The sequence below is a fragment of the Echiichthys vipera genome (assembly GCF_963691815.1).
Source record: "Echiichthys vipera genome assembly, chromosome: 14".
Lineage (NCBI taxonomy): Eukaryota > Metazoa > Chordata > Actinopteri > Perciformes > Trachinidae > Echiichthys > Echiichthys vipera.
Genome location: NC_139839.1, coordinates 10,278,596 through 10,300,336, shown reverse-complemented (window position 1 = coordinate 10,300,336; position 21,741 = coordinate 10,278,596). Strand labels below are relative to the sequence as shown.

Sequence of the window (21,741 nt, the reverse complement as noted above, 5' to 3'; positions counted from 1 at the left end):
ATCAAAATAATTCACCTTACTTAGTTATACTAGCAAAAGAGGCTGCACTGACAACAGGTATAAAACAGTATTACAACATATTACTATGATCATCAAACTTTTCAGATGTGATGCCATTGAAGTGCCTGTTTTCTACGGCAAATGTTTCACTCACCTGGGTGGCCTCAGAGTGACTGATCTCACACTGCGTCCAGCGAGCTACACAAAACTATATCTCTTTCTACACTGTGCTCCTCACTCTTGCTTCTCTGCTCTCTATTTATTTTTGGCCTCCTTCTCCCTTCCCTCTCCTCTCTGCCACTGACAGTTCCTCTCAGCACCTTGTGGGTGAAACGTGCCTGTTGCTGTTAATTTCTCCACTCTGGCTCCTGCCACACTCCACGTGCTCTCCTCCATAAACATCATAACCAGCCACAGACCAAGGAGTAGGAAAACAGAAGGGCATTTAAAAAAAAAAAACATCCCCATTAAACTTACACTGTGAATCCACATCTACTGCCAACAGCAGTGGGTTTCAGTTCACATTATGTTGCTAGTAGCAACAAGCTATCACCAGCATACATAAATGCCTCTAAAAAGGCAGACCTGGATAATGTCAGTTCATATTTGAGTCCTAGCTCACCATGTTTTTTTAATTTAAGCAAAGAAATCCTTTAATTAAGCATCACTCTCAACTTTATGGTCGTTTAAACTGTAGTTTCAGGCCAAGCATTGAAACATTATAAAAACATTTTTAATAGATTTGTCTGGTGGAGTATCCTCTAATACTAAATGCTGTCAGAGGCACGTGAGGTCAGACCATTATATTTTACTTGGGCGTTAAAAAGTACAGCCCTCACCACAGTTTATGAATCAGTAAAATAAGCATCCAAAAGGTTTAACGCTGATTCTGAAAAGAAAGTGGTAAACATCTTTAAGAGTGAAGTCATTAGGAGTTACAGCTGATTTCTATTTAGGATAAAGAGCCATGTAGCATGACTGCAGGATCTGGGAGTGTAAAGTTAGTTGCCTTCAGTATTGTGCCTTGAAGTTAGTTAACGTTTTCTCCAAAGCTTTAGGAGGAAGAAAATGGTGTGTCCTGCCTTCTCAAGATGGACCATTGTCTCATTTGTAACCTGTGATAAAACAAAAAACGATATACCTTTTTTGATACATTGCGCTTTGAACATTAAAGGCTGAAAATCTGATTGCATCATAAGGCACCACAATCTGAACTGTGGGAAAAAATAAACAAAAGGCCGATTGCCCTTTATTCCTTCAGATCACTGCAATAATTTAGAAACAGTAACCATAATATGTTGCATTGTGCAGAGAAACTACTATGACTGAATTAGTTGCTAATAGAATAATTCAAATTTTATAAGCTCCAAGTTGTATTTACATGCCACAAGTACTTTCACTGTTTACCTTTATTTGACTGATTACTGAAGAATGACTTTATTCTACTTTGGAAACAATGAGTTCAGGTTGCAAGACTCAAAGACTGTGATGAAAACAAACTCACAAGCATGCATGTGTGTTTAGATTACATGCCCTTGGAGGATGTCTCACTGTACATTTTGGCAAACAATGTAATGAGGTGACATACAAAAGTTTTTCTGGCTCATATATGCAGATACATCATGCATGTCATATGGTTCCCCATAGCTATGTTCTCCATGGATGCTGGCAACAGCAGCGCACTCAGACACATGCAAACACACACATACATCCATACATCTGTACACAAGCACACATCAGCGCAAGGCAGGGCTCTCAGGAGCAGACTCACTCAGACTATGTTTCTAAATCTAAAACACATTGTTGGCCAATGGGATTCTGTAAATTCTGGCCAACATAAATGAATTACTACAACAAAAAAAAGAAAAAAGAATTACATGCCACAACAAGTACACTGTCCAGAGAAGCTTTTGTGTAAAAGAATGTCTTTATACAGACGTAACAAGCACTGATGCCTTACCTTTTATGGTACTGAAGCTATTTATCACAGTGATTCACAAGTTCCAGCCCCAGGTCAAAAGATACTTCATCAACAAGTAGATAGAAGGTATATCCAGGACTGGGTAGAGCATTATGGAGTATATTTTGATTAAGAAACCAGTTAATACAGCAATGGACCAGTACCTTTTATGGGCACTTTAGCCTTTATTGCAGACAATGGTAGAGGGATGACAGGAAATGAGGATGCAGAAGATCCCTGCCTATTAAGCCAATACATGCATTCATTAATGTGCACAGTGCATGTCAATAAACCACCACATTTAATTGAAATAAAGTGTATGTTTTGTTGGCCCTGCTCCTACAGCGGCATTTCATCGTTGGTATTGTGCCTAGGTCTGTTGTTAAAGTGATAAAAAATCAACCGCTGGATGGAAAATATTTGAAATCTCTTGAATATGCAATATCAGATTTGCAGCTGCAGGGTAAAAAAAAGCCACATTGTTGGGGGTTCACAGATTGGAGATGCATGGATGATGCATGTGATGCTGTCACTTCTATTTAGTGTTTGTGTGTGAGTTTGCGTGTCAACGTATGTGTGTGTGTGTGTGTGTGTGCGTGTGTCTCCAGGTCCGTGTCATGGCAGGAAGGACAGCTGAGGACAGTGGCAGCTAAAAATAAATGGCCCTGTTGACACTTGCCTCTCTGTCCCCTTCCCCTCTTCTTTCGCACTTGTGTGACAGAATTCCCCCCATTCTTCTCCCTTTCATTCCCTCCTGAGCTCATGATAACGCCCAGTGGAGACATACAGACAAACAACCACTACCCAGCAATTGCAGCACATGATTTTGAGACTTGTATATAGATAAGTATTTAGTCTTGAACTCTTATCATATTTATGAAAGAACAACAAGTAATGTGCACACTACATTTATTACAACCTGTCAAATGTATGCTTCCATGCCAGATCTTATGGAATCATTATAATGTTTTACAACCTTTTCTTATTGTTGTAGTTTTGGCTATCACCTATATCAGATTGTATTCACTGTAAGTTTATTGCTGAGATCTAAGAATGTGGCACCGTCGTTGAAAAAGAAATTATAAAACAACCAGCCAAACTTATTTGAGAAAATGCAGGTGAACAGAATAATTATCACCAAAATGATCTGTTGTAAACTGTTTACAGTCATTATTGTGATATGAAGATTTTGTCCCTATCATCCATGTCTTATTGGTTTAACTTTGATCTACCACACATGCCAAACAGTTTTCCTGCGCAGTGAGGGACAGTTCACTTTTTGACAATTTAATAATGTAACTTTATTGCCGTAATGTTGCTTTGTTCCCAGATCTTAACGATTACTTCTTTTTCGCTTCCCTTTAATGGTCCTGTGACCAAAGTCAGTGGAATTTGTTTTTGGCTCAGCACGGTAAATACCCTCCTTACACAGTATCAGCAACATAACATCTACATTCATGAACTAATCACCTTCATCCACCAACGATGGGATGATCGGTACTTTGACTAAGACAATGTATACAAGTGTATGTTCCTCTCATGAGGATTCTATAGGAGCTTTGTTTCCGCAGTGACATGTGGCAGTTCCGGGTTAAGAGTGTCAAAGGGTGTCAGCACCCATGCAGCACCCATGCAGCACCTCTGTGTGGCAGGCTCTATCTGAGCTTCTGTTTCCTCCGACCCCCTCCCGAAAAGCCCAGTGTGCTCCGATTGGTTGGCTGGTTCGCTCTGCTGTGATTGGTCAACTGTTTATGCTGCTTGCCGGGAAATGTTATGCCCCTTACCATAAACTGAATCCGTTACCTCAGCAGCTGAAAACACTGTCTACATGAATGCTAGCCAGGTTAGCCACGCAACATGCTAATGCTAGCTTTAACAGGTTAACTTCCCAAATAAACACCAAAACAGCATTGAAGTGGCCGAACTTACAGCTTACAGTTTGAGACTGTGTGTAGCAGCATGACCAAAAGGGAAGTTTGGCTTCTTCTACGGAGACAAATTCCACAAATTCGTAGAAATCGCTACTAGCTACCGACACCCTAAAAGGACAGTGGTTTTGGATACTGCTGGGCTGGAATGAGGCATCCTGCTCACAAAAGCACAGTGAACACACACACACACACACACACACACACACACACACACACACACACACACACACACACACACACACACACACACACACACACACACACACACACACACACACACACACACACACACACACACACACACACACACACACACACACACACACACACACACACACACACACACACACACACACACACACACACACACACACACACACACACACACACACACACACACACACACACACACACAAAAGGAATCTTTAATTAACCACAACCATGCAGCAGCAATGTACAACGGGTGCTATGTGAATGTGTATCAACTCACAAACGCACACATACACAGTCGAAAGAATGGGCCTGTGTGATATCAACAGGATATCCAGCAGTAGCTTGAACTCTGCAGTAGCTTTGTTCCACAAGCATGTGAATAGAAACCCTATTCATCAAGTGGGGCAAACACACACACACACACACAAACACACATGCACGCACACCATTCATCTGTGGAGACAAAGACAGATTTCAGTCTCCTCATCTAATTCTTTACAGGACCCAGCAGCCAAGCAAGGAGATGGATTTGTCAAAAGACTGTAAAATCATACTACTCAGCGCAATGTATTCTTCTACTTATAAAAATTGTGGGATTTAACAGGATGTTATGTACTTCTTAGACTGACTGTATCTAAATAAGTGAAAGTGATGTTCAAGTGAAAGTGTAAAATCTGGTATAGAGTTTAGCTTGAAACACTTTCATTTGATCTAAAATTAATTAATGTCACCGTGTAACTATTGCTTTGTGGTTGGCATCATTCCAGGACCAACAGAAGAATACGCCATATGAATTGAATGTACTTCCACATGTGGTTTTAGACTACTACAATAAATCGCTGGGTCATTGTTTAGCACAGTTCCAGCTACAGTATGTTTTATATTTGTTGAGTTCCCAGCCCTGTGGGTGAGAAGAATTTAAAATGAAGCATCGTAACTGCCCAAAAAATGCTCATCATGTTTTATTATATGCCCAAAAGATATGTCCTTTGTGCGGAATATTGACTTTTTAATAGACTTTTTGAAGCTGCACTAAATAATAAAAAAAGTGATCCATCAGCCAGAAGGAAAAGCTGCTACATGTTTAATGCCATGTTCATCACGTATTGTACATTGGGTTTTCATCTAGGTTTAACAATCATATAAGGAAACACAGTTCTGTGCTCTTATACTGAGTTTACGGTATAGCCGGACAATACTGGATTTTTGAGTATATCAAATCAATAGTTAAGATATTTTTTCCTCTGGTAACCATTTTTACCATGAATAAACACTCTAATTTTCACTCTTATATGCAGAAAAATGCAGCACTGTTTGTGGCAGAGGACTTGAGAGCACAACTGCAACACACACAGTACAGTACAGTAAAGGAACATTGGCTGCCAAAACCCTTCACCTCTCTTAGGGAAATCCTGTAAAACTGACCCCAATATCTGACAGCCAACAACCTCACCCCTTGGCAAAATACTCTACCCTGTATTCTGTGTGTGTGCAAGCATCTATGGGTGTCTGTGTGAGCGACAAAAAGACAGAGAAAGAAAGATGAACATACACAGAAAGAGAGTAGCGGGTACCGGAAAGGTCAATACTTTCAAACTCAAACATCCTCACTGTGGCATACTGACAGCTTTATGCAAAGACAAAGATAATCCAATTGAAACCTTGCGGGTTTTAACCTAATTTGATCTCTGTTCAGCCCTTTTCCTTCCTCAATAATAAAGTATGAGTGGCCCGAGAACAAGTTTGAAAAGAAAAAAGAAAAAAATGCCAAGTGTAAGTGAACATCATCACACATTATGCAGTTCATGGCTGGGCTTTCCTGTTGGAAAGAGAACACTTCAGTTCGACAGTTAGCGGGGAGGAAACACTACTTTCATGGCAACAATAAGTCCCAGAAGAAGGGAAAGTGTGAGAAAGAAAAAGGCGAGGAAGGAGAGATGGCTTCTTTCAGGCATTGCCATGGTGAATGCAGGTTGAGGTGTTAAGAAGAGGTAAAAGGTCACACTTCGTCTGTCCGTTCTACTCAGCTTTATAGGAAGCAGACTGGGTCAGTGTACATTGACCCACAATATGTACTGTCTCATCATTCTTCTTGTGCCCACAGTAAGGCAAATATGAGTGATTAAGGTCAAATCTGGCCATGAATGCTGATCCTGTTACAGTTTGACATTTCAGGTCCATCATCCGCCTGTAATACGATCCACCAACACAGCTGGAGAACAGCAAGGAAAAAAAAATTCAGCGCTGTCCAGTAACATTATGTCTATACCATCTAATACCTCGTCATGCAGTCCCTGCAGGCTGTAAAGTGGGTTAATGTTAAGAGGTTAAAGGTGGATTACTAAAAGCAGTAGAATCAAATTCAGCCTCTTCCGTCACTGGAATATTGTGACATGCACTGTGACGGAATAGTTGACTGGAAAAACAGCATGTGACTGTGTATTCCAACTGCACACAAACAATAAAGTCACATTTCGAATGCTTTGTTATGACACAAGAGAAGTCATATCCAAGACTGTTTCAACGCTCTAAGTTTGATTTGGATGCAACAGCGATAACGTCACTTCAGAGACTGAACGAAAGGGGAGGAGATTGGCAGAGAAATAGGAAGAAAGAGAGGAAAAACACCTCAGAGTTATATTTTATCTCATCACCTTCCAACGGCTAAGCTGGCTGCCTGTACAGTTCAAAAGGAATGCACTGAATGAAACACAATGAATGGATTTTCACCAGTAACACTGCTAGAAGTAGTTGAACAGTTAAGTTTCTGAATCGACAGAAATCTATACCAATTTCGATAACTGATGTCAGTGAATAGGTGGCCACCCGCACAAAGTCAATGTGAAATGTATTAAAGAAGCGTATTTTTGACCTGCATTGGGAATCCAAGGCTTCTGAGATAGATGGACACAACTTCATACATTGTGTAATGACAAAGTGCAAGGGACGATGCAATGCATTCTTGTGTCATATACACATGTATTTACAAATTTAATAAAAACTCTTAGATTCAAAAAAGCAGAGGTAACATACTGGGCATCATTTCAATACTTTCTAAATTCGATCATTCAAAGTGATTGACTCCATCAGAGGTTCACGTGATTTCAGATACAGGACAGACCTTTTACTGACCACGTAGCTCCACTTCCCACAACCAGGATGGGGCCCATGAATGTGCGCTCCTCCAGGCCAATCCAAAATGTACCACTTCCACTATAGCTGTTTCAAAAGATATGTCGTCCACACACACTCACACACAGTTTCTACATACCTGTCAATCACAGACTAATTGCCGCCACTTGTATAAATACTCTTGCTGGTGGTTTAACAACAAGCTTACAAAGACCCCCCACCAGTCAAATGCCAGTAATTCACTGCCAGGTTTATTTTTTACACGCGTTTGACCAGAAGGCAATGCAGAAATACATTAGGTAATATTATAACCGAACTTAAGGAATTACATTTGACACAAGTTTAAAATATTTAAACATTTTAAACAGTGACTTAAACTATACAACTGTTAGCATTCCAGTATTTTAAGTAATATACAGCATATGTCATTTGTTTTAATAAACCCGATGAAGTCAAATGTTTGATTTGGGTTCTTCAGCTTACAACTTTAAATCTCTAATTTCATAAATCCTAAAACATTTGTAACATAGTGACAAAAACGTTTTGTTTATCCGCCATGACCATGAACAGATTACGAACATTTGTTTTTATATTTACTAGGATAATGTTGTGAAAACCTTTGTGTGTCTGCCAGCAGCATCTCTGTGGCCCATAAACACCACTAAGCTGTGATGAACTCCCTCGCATGTGGGAGTCATGACAGCACACACAGACAATCACACACACACACACACACACACACACAATCACACACACAATCACACACACTATAACAAGGGTACTCACTAGCCCACATTTGGAACCACTTATAAAAGCAAACATGGGCCAACACATGACACAGCACTGGAGTTGACAAAACAGACCCAGCACACACACACACACCCGCACACGCTGGAAACACTCCCTTTGTCTATCTCAGCAGATGGCTTTCATCACATCTGAAAGTGACAGTGAAGCGACTGAGGGAACAAGTGTTTGTGTGTACGGGAGCATTTGTGTAGTGTAAAAGTTCACTGTAATTAGACAGTCAGCTCTTTTTAATTTTGCCCCAAACAGTAGGTCCGACCTTTCATGGAGCTAAACAATCTAGAAATGGCAAACGAACAGTACGCACACACCCCACTTGCATCTTCATTCCTGTTTAATGAGTGTCAAGCTGCCCATCCCAAGGAGAAACCCGATGGAAGGAATTTAAAGAAACAGCTAAGAAAAAGAAAAGCACAGAAAAGAAAGATAAAATCATCTCCTCCAAATCTCACAGAGATTATAAAGTCAATGAAGCTCTGCGCTAGTTTATTATTGCTTTTCTTTGCCCTGTAATAGCACTTTGCTCATCAGAAACTGGCTGAATGGTGGTCAGAGGCCAACAAAGTGAATAACAATGGCGAAATGAAGCCTGGCAACAAAAAGAGCCTAACAATGACACACAGAGTCCCGACTAGAATGAACTGAGAGTGAGATGGTGGAGAGGGGGCAGGCAGAGTTCGGAGAAACAGAAAGAGGAAGAAAGTCATATAGTTTTAGTGAGGGACGGAGGGAACTGAGCTGAGAAACAGCTGTAGCTGAAGGAGATGGGAACTGTTTCTGGCTGGATTAAAGGCATAAAGAAAGAGAGAGGAAAGAGGAATATATTGAAGGGGTCAGGGAGGGAGGAAGAAAAACAGTACAGACATTTTCAAGTATTGATGATTACATACTGTTGTGCATTGCTACTCTCAAGGCACCACCTCAAATGTTGCAATGGATTTATTATTTATTTATTTATATGTCATGGGCTTCTGTTAAATATAGAGATCCTATTTGTTTATGTCAAGCATGGCTGCAAATGACGATTATTTTAAGCATCACGCCATCTTTTCACTGAGTGATTAATCATTTAGTTGACTAAAACGACATTTTTGCTTGATAACTGGCTCAAACAATTGATTGTATATCAAAATTGAGTCTGAACTTTCTATCAACTAATCGTTTCATAACTTCTCCCATAACGGAAATCATGTCTGCCTCAAACTCCTGCATTGGTCATGATCTTCCAAAACACATAATGTCTGATTTGCATGCAAGTATAAATGTTAAAATATCTGACCACTTTGTCACTTTATATCTTTACAAAGACAATGGAGCATTGAACATCCAAACACTTTCTAGTGTCTGTTGGTCAAATTACTGTAAGTTACTGACTGTATTATTGTGTAATTGACTCTAATAGTTGGAAATTGTGTGTGGCTATGGGGACAAACGAGAAACACTGTACATCATTGAGGCTTTCATGCTCTCCCTCCTCTTGTCCAGGCCACATAGCTTTCGTATCCCAGCAACAGGCACAAAGAAGCCAGGCCACCACAAGGAGAAGGAAGTTCAGTTCCTCTGTACGTCGGTTGTTGTTTTTTTTGTAGTGTCTCATTCAGTATTTTTTCCTGTGTCTACATCTGTCATTTTTAATTTCTTTCAATATTTCCCTCTCACTTATTTTTCTGTTCATCACTTGTATGCTCTTTTCCCCCTATCCCTCCCTCACTTTCTCTCTGTAACCGTCTTTCAACCTCTCTTCTGCTCTGCCACGCCTGTTGCTGACACAGCGAGCGGAGACAACCGGGGAGGTTTTCCTCTCCCTTTATTTTTTAAAAAGAGCGTCTGTGGGGTGAAATCATCCTGCGGACCGCCAGCTGCTGCTGGAAAAATCCACAGCAGGAATGTTGGACAATCTGACTTGGAATCCGAGCGGAGGATACAGGGCCAGAAATGCCCTGCTCTTGCTAAAACTGACCTCGTAATTTAAAGGAAAACACCAGGTTTTTGACCAGTTTTATAACATTCTTGTGAAGTGAGGAGAACACAGACACCACAAGTATCCATGTGCACCCAGTAGCATTTCCTCTAGAGCTTTATGATGTTAGCTTTTCATGATGTTAAGATCGACTGCAACAAGACAAGGATTAGAAGAAAAGGAGAAGTGACGATTAAACGGACAAAGCAAATTGAGATTATCCATATAATTGCAGTTTACTTTTGGAACCATTTCCGATGAGCAGCCATTATCATCCACTTTGCAGTGGTTTTAAGCTTTAAAGTTGCAACTTATGTCACTTTATGTTTTGTGTCAACTTGTGATTCTTCTAAACATGTTTAGTCCATAAACATGCAATGACTATGAAACAATTTGAACACACAATTGCTGTTACTTTTTGATACTAAGAAATAACTTCAACATTGCCTGATTGCTGCTCCTCAACTTGAGGATCAACACATTAATTGATAATACATTTTAAAAATCATTTTTTTAACCCTCAAAAGTATTTCCACATATTTCAAAACTTATTTTTGCATACAAACTTCAGAAACTTAAATGGGCATTTTCTTCTATTTTCTGAAACCAAACCAAACCATGGCTGTTTAATAATGAAAATAATATATGTTGCAGCCCAGTGGTCCCCAGAATCACTCACCTAAATGCATTCCCTGATAAGATGACCATGACTTAATATGGAGCCCAGGCCTCCTCTTCAAAAGAGGAAATGTAAGAGAATACATGACCTTCCCTTTACACAGAACTGACAGCGAGTGTGGAGAACATAGGATGCTAGAAAAACCCCAAAATACACTCACATACACTCTCACAGACAAGGTGAGAGCCAGAGAAGGAAACAAGAGGCAGAAGATGACAGAGTGGTTTCTGTTGTGGCTTGTTGCATATTCCGAGCTGCCTTGGAGACTCACTTGAGGTCATCGCTGGTACAACAAGACAAGCTAAATGCCATTCCAACACAAACAGTGGAAAAAGAACTTTTAGACTTCATCATTATGTGAAGAGGTTGTGAATAAATCATATTAAAGCAACACTACTGAGGCAACTTTGTTCACACATGTTTCCATCAGCTTTGCCCAAAAACTTTATCTTCAGAACGCCGTGTTCTCAAATAATGAACCAAAACAACCCAACTGCTTGAGTCTTGACGTGTAGTATAGCATTTCATTCAAACAGTTCAATGCTGCGTTCAAGTAGCAGTCCACTGTGTAAACGACTGTTGGGCACATGGTAGACCAGACCAGTAAGGAAAGAGTAGCGATAGGAGAAAGAGAAAGGAGAGAGGGTGGAAACCACACTAACCAGATTAGTGCCAGTCTCCAAATAGCCTTCGTCCACATCCTCCCGTACGCCCGACACAAACCTGACCTCTGTTCCAAACGACAACACAAACATACAGCAAAACACTGCCTACAACCCTCTCTGAGAGCTTAACCGTGACCTTGTGAGCTCACTCTAAACTAACGGCATTAGGTGCGTTTCCATTAGGGTAAAATGTGGTCACTCGGAAAAGTTTCACTGCACGCCCTCTCAAATGGCCACTTACTCGCCGTGTTTCCATTACAAAAAAAGGCCTGACAGGTATTTACCAGACTCCGGAGGTGACGTACCACTTTGAATGGATCACCGGATCACTGGTGATCAGCTGATCAGTGATATGCGGCGCTCTTCCTCAAAGTGAGAAGAAAGTACAGAATAGTTTGATGTAAGGTGGCCCGTATGAGTCACAAGGCCAACTTATGTCCAAGTTACATGGAAGAAAACACTCCATCTTAAAAATTCTGGGTGCTGTAAGAGTGGAGAGAAAGAGGGAGCACGCAGAAAAGGGCCGCAGATCAGAAGCGCTCGCCACTGCAGCACTCACTACAAGCCCGTTGCACTATGGTTGACTACCCAGAATGCGGCGGGTCTATCTCGCCAAAAACACCCCTAATTTGCATGAGTCACTCAGAAGGCTGACGCTCAAAGCGGGATATGAGGTAGTAGTCATGCCACAACAACCCGTGCCATTTTTAAAAGCCGGCCAAGCAGTAGCAAACACACTTTTATCAAGAACATGGGGCAGCAAAAATCAAAGAGCAGAGTTATCGATAGGTGGGCCGACGAAGAGGTCTGGGCCATGTTGGTTTGCTCTGCTCCTTCCATCTTGGCATCTCAGCTGATCGCCAGCACGGCAATGGAATGTAAACAATAAGTCACCATTGTCTTGATAACATAATAATTTACTTATTCAGTAAATCTAAATCAATGCAAAGTATGGAAAGTCAAATTATAATAAAGGCCTCAAAAATCGCTAAAATCAGAAAACCTACTCAGGAGATGATGGCATCATGTTGATTCAGACTTGACCTACATAAGTAGAATGTATTTCAATTGTAATAGCTATTATGTCTGCCATGCCAGTCTTAAAGACATTACATGGTTAGGTTATGCTTTCGATGGCGGCGCTACAGTGTGGCAACTTGCCCTCTATGGATGCCAACCTCACTTACAACTGAATACTTGGATGAAATGCCAGTGAATTAGATGCCAACATGCTGTGTGAGTGCCAGTGCTGACTGTACTGAAGATGTTTTGTACGAGAGCCAGTCTTCTCTGTCTAAGACGACACAGGACAGCAGCTCTGAACACAGATTCTGTGCGACATTAACCAGGAAATAAATCAGTAGTCTATAACAGGATTGGGTGGAATCCTCTCTCTCCTCATACCAGACAGAGAAAGGGATAAAGAGGGAAGTCAAAAAAGAGTGAAAGTCATAACTTAGAGAATAAATGGGAAACCAAGGTTAACAACATTTAACTTGTGTATAAAAATGATCATTTGGATTTTGGTTATTGCCAATTTTGTGTAATCTAGCCACTGTGGCAGGTAAATCATTGAAAGTCTTGCCTAACTGTATTCTTTATTTAAATTCCCAAATAAATGGCTTTTGAAATTGTGAAAATTGGCAGTGAACTAAGGAAATTAACTACTAGTCGTTGAACTTCTGTTCTGAATCAGAAAGCTTTCATACAGTACCAATGTGGCAAGCAACAATAAAATGTCTCGAGCTAAGAACCATAATCCTACTGAGCTTTCAACCATATCGTCCACATGATTGAGCCAATTCCATGACAACTGAGCAAACTCCCTTCACTGAGGAAGACCGTGAGATGATGTTAAAAGCTTGTACGAAAGTAAGTAAGTAGACCTGGAGTTAAGTTTTTAGAGCTGAAAAAATTAGTTAATTAATAGATTACTTGATCGACAAAAATTTAGCCTGCAACTATTTTGAAAACTAGGTTATTCTTTCAAGCATCACAAGCAAAACTGCATTACATTCACTGGTGCTAGCTGCTCAAAAATAAGTATGGCCTGAGGTATTTAGTCATGTATGGTAATTTACTGAATATTTCAGTGCTTTATTGGACCAAACAAAATGTTGTGTTGGGATGGGGGGGGGGGTGAATATTATGGGCATTTTTCCCTATTTTCTGACATTTTATAGACAAAATAAATGATTGATTAAGAAAATAATCTGCGGAATAATCTACTAAATAATAATTACTTGCAGCCCTAAATATTTTGTCAAAATATTCATAGGCACAGTGCAGTTTGCTATGTCAAAGTGCTACAGCTGCATGGTGTTCGTACTAAAAGCTTTCCCAGGCTTACAGTGGCCACCCTTTCTACTTTATTTGTTGTAGCTCTGGGAAGTTTAAACCAGGAAGTGCCAAACAAGAACAGGAAGGGGAAGTGGTTTTTCCATCCAGACTGGTTTCCAGCCAGAAAAACTAAACCCAAATGCTGAACTGGGAACATTCTGTTATATTTTAAGACCGGAAATATCTCATGTACTATGGTGTCAACACATTCATTTAGAATGAATCATCAAACAGCCAATAATGAATGGATTGCTGCAAAATATAAAACGAATGCTTGACTGAATGGTTACTTGCGGTCCATTAGAGAACTTTCTGACATGTACAACTTATTTTAACTGCAGTTGTTTGAATTAATATTTCATCTAAAATGATTATTGTCAGAACCCTAAAGATATTAAAAAAAATATATGAAATCCTCATGTTTTTAGGATTTTGATCCTGACAATGGACTAATCAATCAACTACTTGTTTCTGACCTAACTGATATATGCTTGCAATTAAGCTTGTATAACAGATAGCTATCATTTTTATTCACCTGCAGAAAAGTATTATTAAAAAAGAAACCAAAAGTTAAAAACTGCGCACATCTGCTATTAAATGTATTAATATTTATAGTGCACACTCAAAACCACCACAAAATCAAAAGATAAAGCCTGGATCTGCTATATGGCAACAGAGACTGGAAACCATAAATGTTTGCCAAAACTAAAACAAAAAACTGTGATCTCGTTTATTTTTCTGAGTCAGTGAACACACATAGCCTGAATGGCCACCACATGGCAACCTTTACCTTGGAAAAGGACCAGTTGTCCACTGGGCAGATACAGAGTAGTCATCTCGTTGGGTATCCAATGCCATCTGACATTTGCCAGCCAGCCTAGCAACCCCCCGCCCCCCGCACCATGCTTCCTTTTATGTGTTGTGGCAGCAAAGAATTTGCTGGAGGTGTTGGGGGTATTCGGAGAAATACAGCTTCAAACAGAATCCTTAAAAAAGGAATAAGAAATTGCACTTTTATCTAGACGTGGAGTCTGGCCTGCGAGTCTGCCTCTGAACATTTACTTTTTCAAATCTCTCCCTTTCTCTGGCCATGTCCTTCATCTCTTTCCCAGAGGCAAAGAAATATATGTTTAAATTAATATTCTTTTAGCTCAATGAATTAGCCTCAAAGTCATTCCCACCAACACCCAACCCCCAACCAACACCCAACATCACCATCACCAGCACTTAAACCTCAACCTTTAGTGAGCCAAACTAGGGACCAAGTACCTAGCTGTAATCTCTCTTTCCTCTCTTCTCCCATTGTTAATCCTTCGTTCTCCTGTCAACATGTTACCAGGTTATCCTATTAATTTAACAAGCTTTAAGGTTTGAATTTGACTCCTTGAGCAATCTTTTCCTAACATGCATCGTACTTGAGCGAGAAGAAAACTCAGGGTTTAAATTGCAAATGTGTGGATGTGCTGAATTTTGTTGGCCATAGCTACAAGGCAAACTAATGGGGCAAGCGTGTGTCTCAGCATGCATGTGTTCATTCCGCTGTGCGTACGCATGCATGTGTGAGCAAGCTGTCTCCGACACCTGCTGCAGCCTTGTGCAAGTTGCTGTGAGGTTAAGGAAGGCCAGGAGCAAGTCTCTACATAATGGCCCAATAATGTTGCATTAACATTATCATGTTATATTTGGTAAAATCATTAACATATGGGGATAATGGCATACATTTTCAGACATTATCTGCCGGAAGTCAATCATGTGAAAAACAGAGAGCATTTTACACCTGGGCTCCATCACCTTCACAAAGCTGGCCTATCACAGCGTGGACGTATAATTGTTGTATTCCAAAAGTTAAAGAAATGGTCAGGCACAACTTCTCCAAATACGACATGGGAAAGGATTGGGGGAGGGGGTTTCTGAAGCTATTTGACCCCCCAAAGAGTTCTTCTGAGGAAGCGCACTGGCAGCTTTAAATGTTTAAGACGAGTTGTGAGCTGGGCCAGTCAGAAAGAGGACAGGAGGTTTGGGGGGTATGGGAAGAGTGTGCAGAGATGGCGTGCAGAGTTGGGCTTTCCCATATACACAAACAGCATGAAACATACAACTGTTGCCATATTAATACCAATTTCAATGGTTTTCACATTTAAACTTTACTTGAATTACAAAACGGCTTAAATATGTGACTCAATCTCCTGGAGCCTTAAACAGATGGTGCTGTGTCAAAACACGGAGCGATAATCTCAAATACATTCTCAGCAAATGCAAACCAGGCTGCATTCCCTTTGTCCAAATTTTACACTTTTGACATGCAAGAATATCTCTCTGTGTTTTCATACCCTCCGCATTGTGTCTTTAATGTCTGTCTGTTCTATCACACCATCTTTCTCCAAGGTGCAAAATCCTATTGTAAATACAGTTCAAACTAATGAAATGAAGAAATGACACGATGACTGCAACTCAAAAATGAGAATTCATTCAAATACACTTGGAGTAGTTTGAATAACTTCAGACACATTTTGGCAATCTTCAAAAGGATAAATGCCTTGTTCAATGGCACTCTAACAGAGAGGTGCAGAATTGTTGTTGACTATAATATTACTGTACATAACTTTTCAACTTTGCCTTAGTGGAAATAATTTACTTCAAATCAGATCATTGAAAAGGCACTGAGTGCAGTACATTTTGAATTTGCTGTATCTTTAAGTTTAATTTGATAAAAGTTTTAATTAAATCATTAATATTTTATAGTTCTCACTAAATAATACCTTTATTGTTAGTCTTACAGTCTGGATAAGAGGTCTGCAAGAAAATGCCAAACTGTGGATTTTAAAATTGTTGTTGATTTTCAAAGCGTCAAAAATATTCCATAGATTTGTGTCTATAATCCTCCTAAAACCCTGCATGCTGAGCAAAAAGAGGGCTGAGGAAAAACCTGTTTTAAAAGATTCTAATTAATATTGAGTAAAACAAAACTTAAGAAGAAATACAAGACTTAACAGCTAATAACTCCCTGAAAGATGAGTCTGATTGATTGCTCAGATAAAATACATAGGCTACTGTACGGAAGATTAGAGCACACAGTTATGTTAATAAAATCATAACTGATTAGCTTGACTTACATATCTGATTTATTACAGAAAATACAGAAGCTGAACACGCCACCCTGCCTTACACTCATTCTCTCTCCAAGTAGGAGACTAAAAGCAGCCCTGAAGGCACCATCATACGCTTTATTAGCATCCAAACACACACAGCCTCATTTTCTTTTCATTGGCTATTACAGTGTGCACAGAGAGCACAGATAAAGAGAGACTACTCGTTCAATCCTCTGTTACAGTCTTTTGATTGTGTAGTCAGTAACCCCCCCCCTCTCTCTCTCTCTCTCTCTCCCTCTCTCTCTCTCTCTCTGACTCTCTTCCCCCCATTTCTCTCTGTGTCTCTCTTTCTGTCAGGACAGATCACAGCAGCCTGGGGGCTTTGCGGCCGAGTGGCTGCTGCTCGGTGGCTTGTCAGTTTAAGTCCTTCCTCTGAGGGCAGCCCGACACAGAGAGAAACAAAGATGAGAAGACACAAAAGATGACAGGGTTGGAGGTTCAAAACTGAGCAAGACGATATTTGAAATGCCACCCTGGTAATGCACTCACACAGGATTGGGGAGAAACAAGCTTGAAGTTGAACTTTGAAGACATGATATACACTGTTTGCCTAGAGGCAGCAAAGTTGCCTATTGCGAATTCCATCCTCCTTTCTGTCGTTCGGGCAAGTCCATGCCCCGAGAAAGTTTACCTCATCTTTATGGACTGACAGCAAAATGGCTGTTATTCTACATTATCTACTGAACAGCCTCAAAAAAAATCTATAAAATAATGTTTACTGAACATTACTAAAGGAGGGATGAAATCTACTAATGATACTGCCACATTACATCTGAGAGCAAAGTGTTAGTGGAAAAATTTGCATCAACACACTGTGCTAGGAGGTACACATTTGTATTCCTGTAGCAGCCAAGAACAAATAGTGTTCTTATTATTTAGTTGAACCACATTTCTGAACATATGTTCTTGCAGACCACAAACCATTGTGAGAAACTACCACTGTCAGAGTAAGTATTCAGGGTGTTTTAAATGGAAGCTGAAAGGAGATACATCTCAGTTTAAAATGTAAGTGTCAGTCTGTGAAATCCCACTGGACAACCTACAAATAGATTGGTCTACAGATAATCCGAAAGGGGAATTCCACTCGATTTACCCTTTTAACATGTTGTTAGTTTGGTTCAGAATGGTCTAATCAATAGCCACCTAAAGAAACTTTAATAACCCCAAATTAGCGGGAAATCAACATGAGTACAACATGTGATGGTCTGTTGACATTGGAGGGGAAACTGACTTTGTGGGACTTACAGCACAGTGAGACAAATGAGCTTTACATTATTGTGGTTTTGGTGTTTCAGTTGTGGGCCAGGAAATTTGCTTTTATCACCATATGATCCTTCGCGGTTCCAGCAGTGAGCTTTTGATTTCCATTGGACAGCTCTTTGTGTGACATCTTCAATTTGAAAGATGATTTTTCTTTTTCTTTTGTGCCAGCTGTGTTAAACAGGAGTGGTGGTAATGGGGATGGTTTAATGTATTGTTACATTACATTCCTCTGAACAATTAAAATGTCATAACATTACTAACTGCAGCATCACTTTTAAAATTAAAAGAAACACCCTACACAGGGCCCTATTTAGATGATCTGGTCTCAAGTGCATTCAGGGCGTGTACAGCTCCGCTTTTGCTAGTTAGCTGGTGCATATTGTGGGCGCAAAGTAAGGCGCAAGAGGCAAAGGGGTTTTTAGTCTCTTAATTCAACATAGCAACCAGCTTTTAGCAACATGGGCGTGAAAATGACAACTGTGCGTCTGAAAATATCAATGTGCTGTGCTGTGTACCACTTTGCACTGGGTGTAAGAAAGAGCCAAACATTCTTAGATTTTGAAAAAAAATAATAGCAGTATGATAAAAAATCAGTACATCATATGCCACTCTTGTCTCCTTAGATCCTTGCTTTAGATAAGGAAAAACACTCAAACTCCTCTTAAGGCATACTAGTATTAACAGATCAAATAACATTGTACTATTTACAACAAAATAAGATGGTTTCTTTGTATAAAATACACACACACTTAATACTGCACACTGGTCCTCAGCAGAGCAGCACCACACATCACACACCTGAAGTCTGCCTTTGAAGGAAGTGAAATGGTTACACTACAAAACACTGTTGGTCCACCAGAGGAGAGCCCCACCCTCTGTAACCAGTATCCACCACAAGCCATGGCAGAAACAGTCTTTGCTATAATTTCCCGCTTAAATCCCACCCCCCTTGGCTTGCCCTCCTAACCCGAGTCCCATCGGCATCCCTGCAGGATATGATCAGGACCAAACGGCAGAGTAGGAAGATCTAAAATATCACTACAAATAAAAATATAGTTCTCAAATCCTAAAGACAAAACATAAATAAATAATACAGAGATTCCCTCATCCTATAGATCAAAGCCATTTTCAGACAGGCCAAGCCCACCAAGTTATCCCCAACAATGACACCAGACGCATGAAATCAGATAGAATAAAGCGAACACACACCTACCAGATTACCCCCACTAAACCGGAGCTTTGCACTGGGACACCAACCCCCCACACCACCACTCCGTGTGTGTGAGTGTGTATGTATGTGTGTGTACAGTATGCACATCAAATGTGTGAGGGTGTGATAAAGAGCAAGGCATAAAGGGAGGAGAGAGCAGTAACCTGGGGATTAAATATTCTTAGCAGGGGGTTATTTTTGGAGCAGCATGGGAGCTGAACACACACACACACACACACACACACACACACACACACACACACACACACACACACACACACACACACACACACACACACACACACACACACACACACACACACACACACACACACACACACACACACACACACACACACACACACACACACACACACACACACACACACACACACACACACACACACACACACACACACACACACACACACTTCCTCGCTCTCCATGCCAGTGGACTGTGGTTAGTTTGGGTTGGCTCTGGGCGGCAGTGTATACAAGTCTTCCCCTCAGTCCACCCTTGCACATGCTCCGTCTCTTGCACTCCAACACACAGATAGATAGAGTTGAAAATTGCATGTTTCTACAGTATTTCAATATGAAAGTATACTGCAGAACTAAACATATAAATGTGGGAAACATCAATAATGGGAAAAGTGGGGCAGTGAAACAAAGTATCAAATCAATCCATTACATATATAATAGGTTGTGACTGGAGGGCTGCCACTTCAAATCCCTCAACCAGCTGGGAAAATCTAGGTGGTGGAAGCTGAGCAGCAGCACGCTTCCTTTCCTCTAACAAACACTGCTGAAGAGCTCCGGCAATGGAGATGGAAAGAGTATGACCTACTGATGTACAGTAAGACTGTTAATTTAATAGAAAAAATTAGAGTTCTCGTATCAAAAGAAATTGTGTAAGTAAAACAATAAAATTGTTAGGTGTGATCTAGAAAACTAAAACATGAAATGTATACATTTAAAGTTGCTCTGTTGTTCTTAATTGGTTAATAATGCATTGAAATTGACTCCACAACTGGTCAGTTCTCAATTGTCATGTTCATGGAGTCCCGACACATACATGAATATTATGTGATTTTTTGGAGGGGCCAATACAACAAACAGACACACTGCCCTAAACGATTAATGCCAGGTTAATGAATGATTGTCTATTTACACACCCCGCAGACATGGAGCAACATTGGTACTCATTTGTAATGCTGGAACAATATGTCCAGACAACTTATTTCTCTTAAACAGGTTTGAATTTGCAATAGCTGTGCCCGTGTACACGCATGCATCCAAGCCTTCATGCATTCACACAACTCTACAAATACTTCAGCTGTCCTTTGGCTAAAGACCAGTCTTTCCACAAAATCTTGTGCAGGTCCGTGAATCCATTTGGAAGTTATCATACGTGACTTAATGCAATAGGTCATTATCAGATTGTTTGCTGCTGCAGCTGGAAATGGGGCTGAGGAGATAGTTGCAATGAATCCAGAAGAGTAAATGTGAGGGATATATAAAACTTTGTTGATCTGCAGAATATGTTGAAGGATATTTAATGTGGCTTTATCACTGCGATTGACCCCTTTTATATACAGTATACTTGTCTTTCAGGCAACAAAAATACTTATTTGGTCCATGGTATCCAACAGACACATTTCCCCTGCAGTTCAATAATAAATGGTCTAAAAGAGTCCTTATTTTTTAAAGTGGTTAGCACATTTGCACTGTACTTCGCACCACCGTGAGCTAAGTTGGGTCACTTCACTGCCTTGAAACCTGAAACCTGAAACATTTTCTTCTTCCACTTACTTTGCATGCATTTGCACCACCTCAAGCTTTTTTTCTTGGATTCATTTTGAACGTAGGGTGAGATTAGACTGCCTCCTCCAAACAGGTAGACTATATTGTTAATCGTAAAGTCTTTATTTACTTGTCCTCCTTTTTCATTGCAGTTTTCCATCTGCCTGCATGTGTAAGACTGCTGACTCTCCACCAGAACAGCAATAGTTACAGAGAGGGCACGCCTCAGCTCCGGTCACTGTATTGTGTTCAATTATTCAGTGCATCCGTTCCTTCTCGAGACCATATTGCATTCATCTCCAGCACAGATTCCCATACAGTATATTATATTATAAAGTATATTAGCAACAACTAGCAATATAGTGGTACTTTTCTGAACTGCATCATTAAACTAGCCTACTGTGTTTGCTTCAGACTGATGCCTGGTATGATTACTTCACCACAGTGGGGGTTTGCTCCTGTCTCATTGTTATAAAAATAACACAACCTCTGGCGAAACGCATCACAAGGCCAGGCCAACAAGCGGTCATGTCTGTAATGGTACAAAATGAAACAATGGGAGTGACGGAGAGAGTTAGAGGCTCCTGCACTCCATTTAATACGCCTTCACTCCTCTGCCATATCATAAC

At 40.3% G+C, this 21,741-nt stretch overlaps 1 protein-coding gene across 2 annotated transcripts in view; it reads right to left on the bottom strand.

The window, feature by feature from the left end:
* LOC310956191 (rho GTPase-activating protein 26-like) overlaps positions 1–21,741 on the bottom strand; it is an 86,418-nt gene that overhangs the window by 50,653 nt on the left and 14,024 nt on the right. The window contains exon 1 of one of the 2 annotated variants that reach the window (XM_083926344.1): positions 155–248. The exons of the other annotated variant lie outside the window; for it this stretch is intronic. The gene's annotated coding sequence lies outside the window, so the exon portion shown is untranslated. Of the gene's footprint in view, positions 1–154; positions 249–21,741 lie in introns of those variants that run through there. 2 annotated transcript variants of the gene reach the window in all.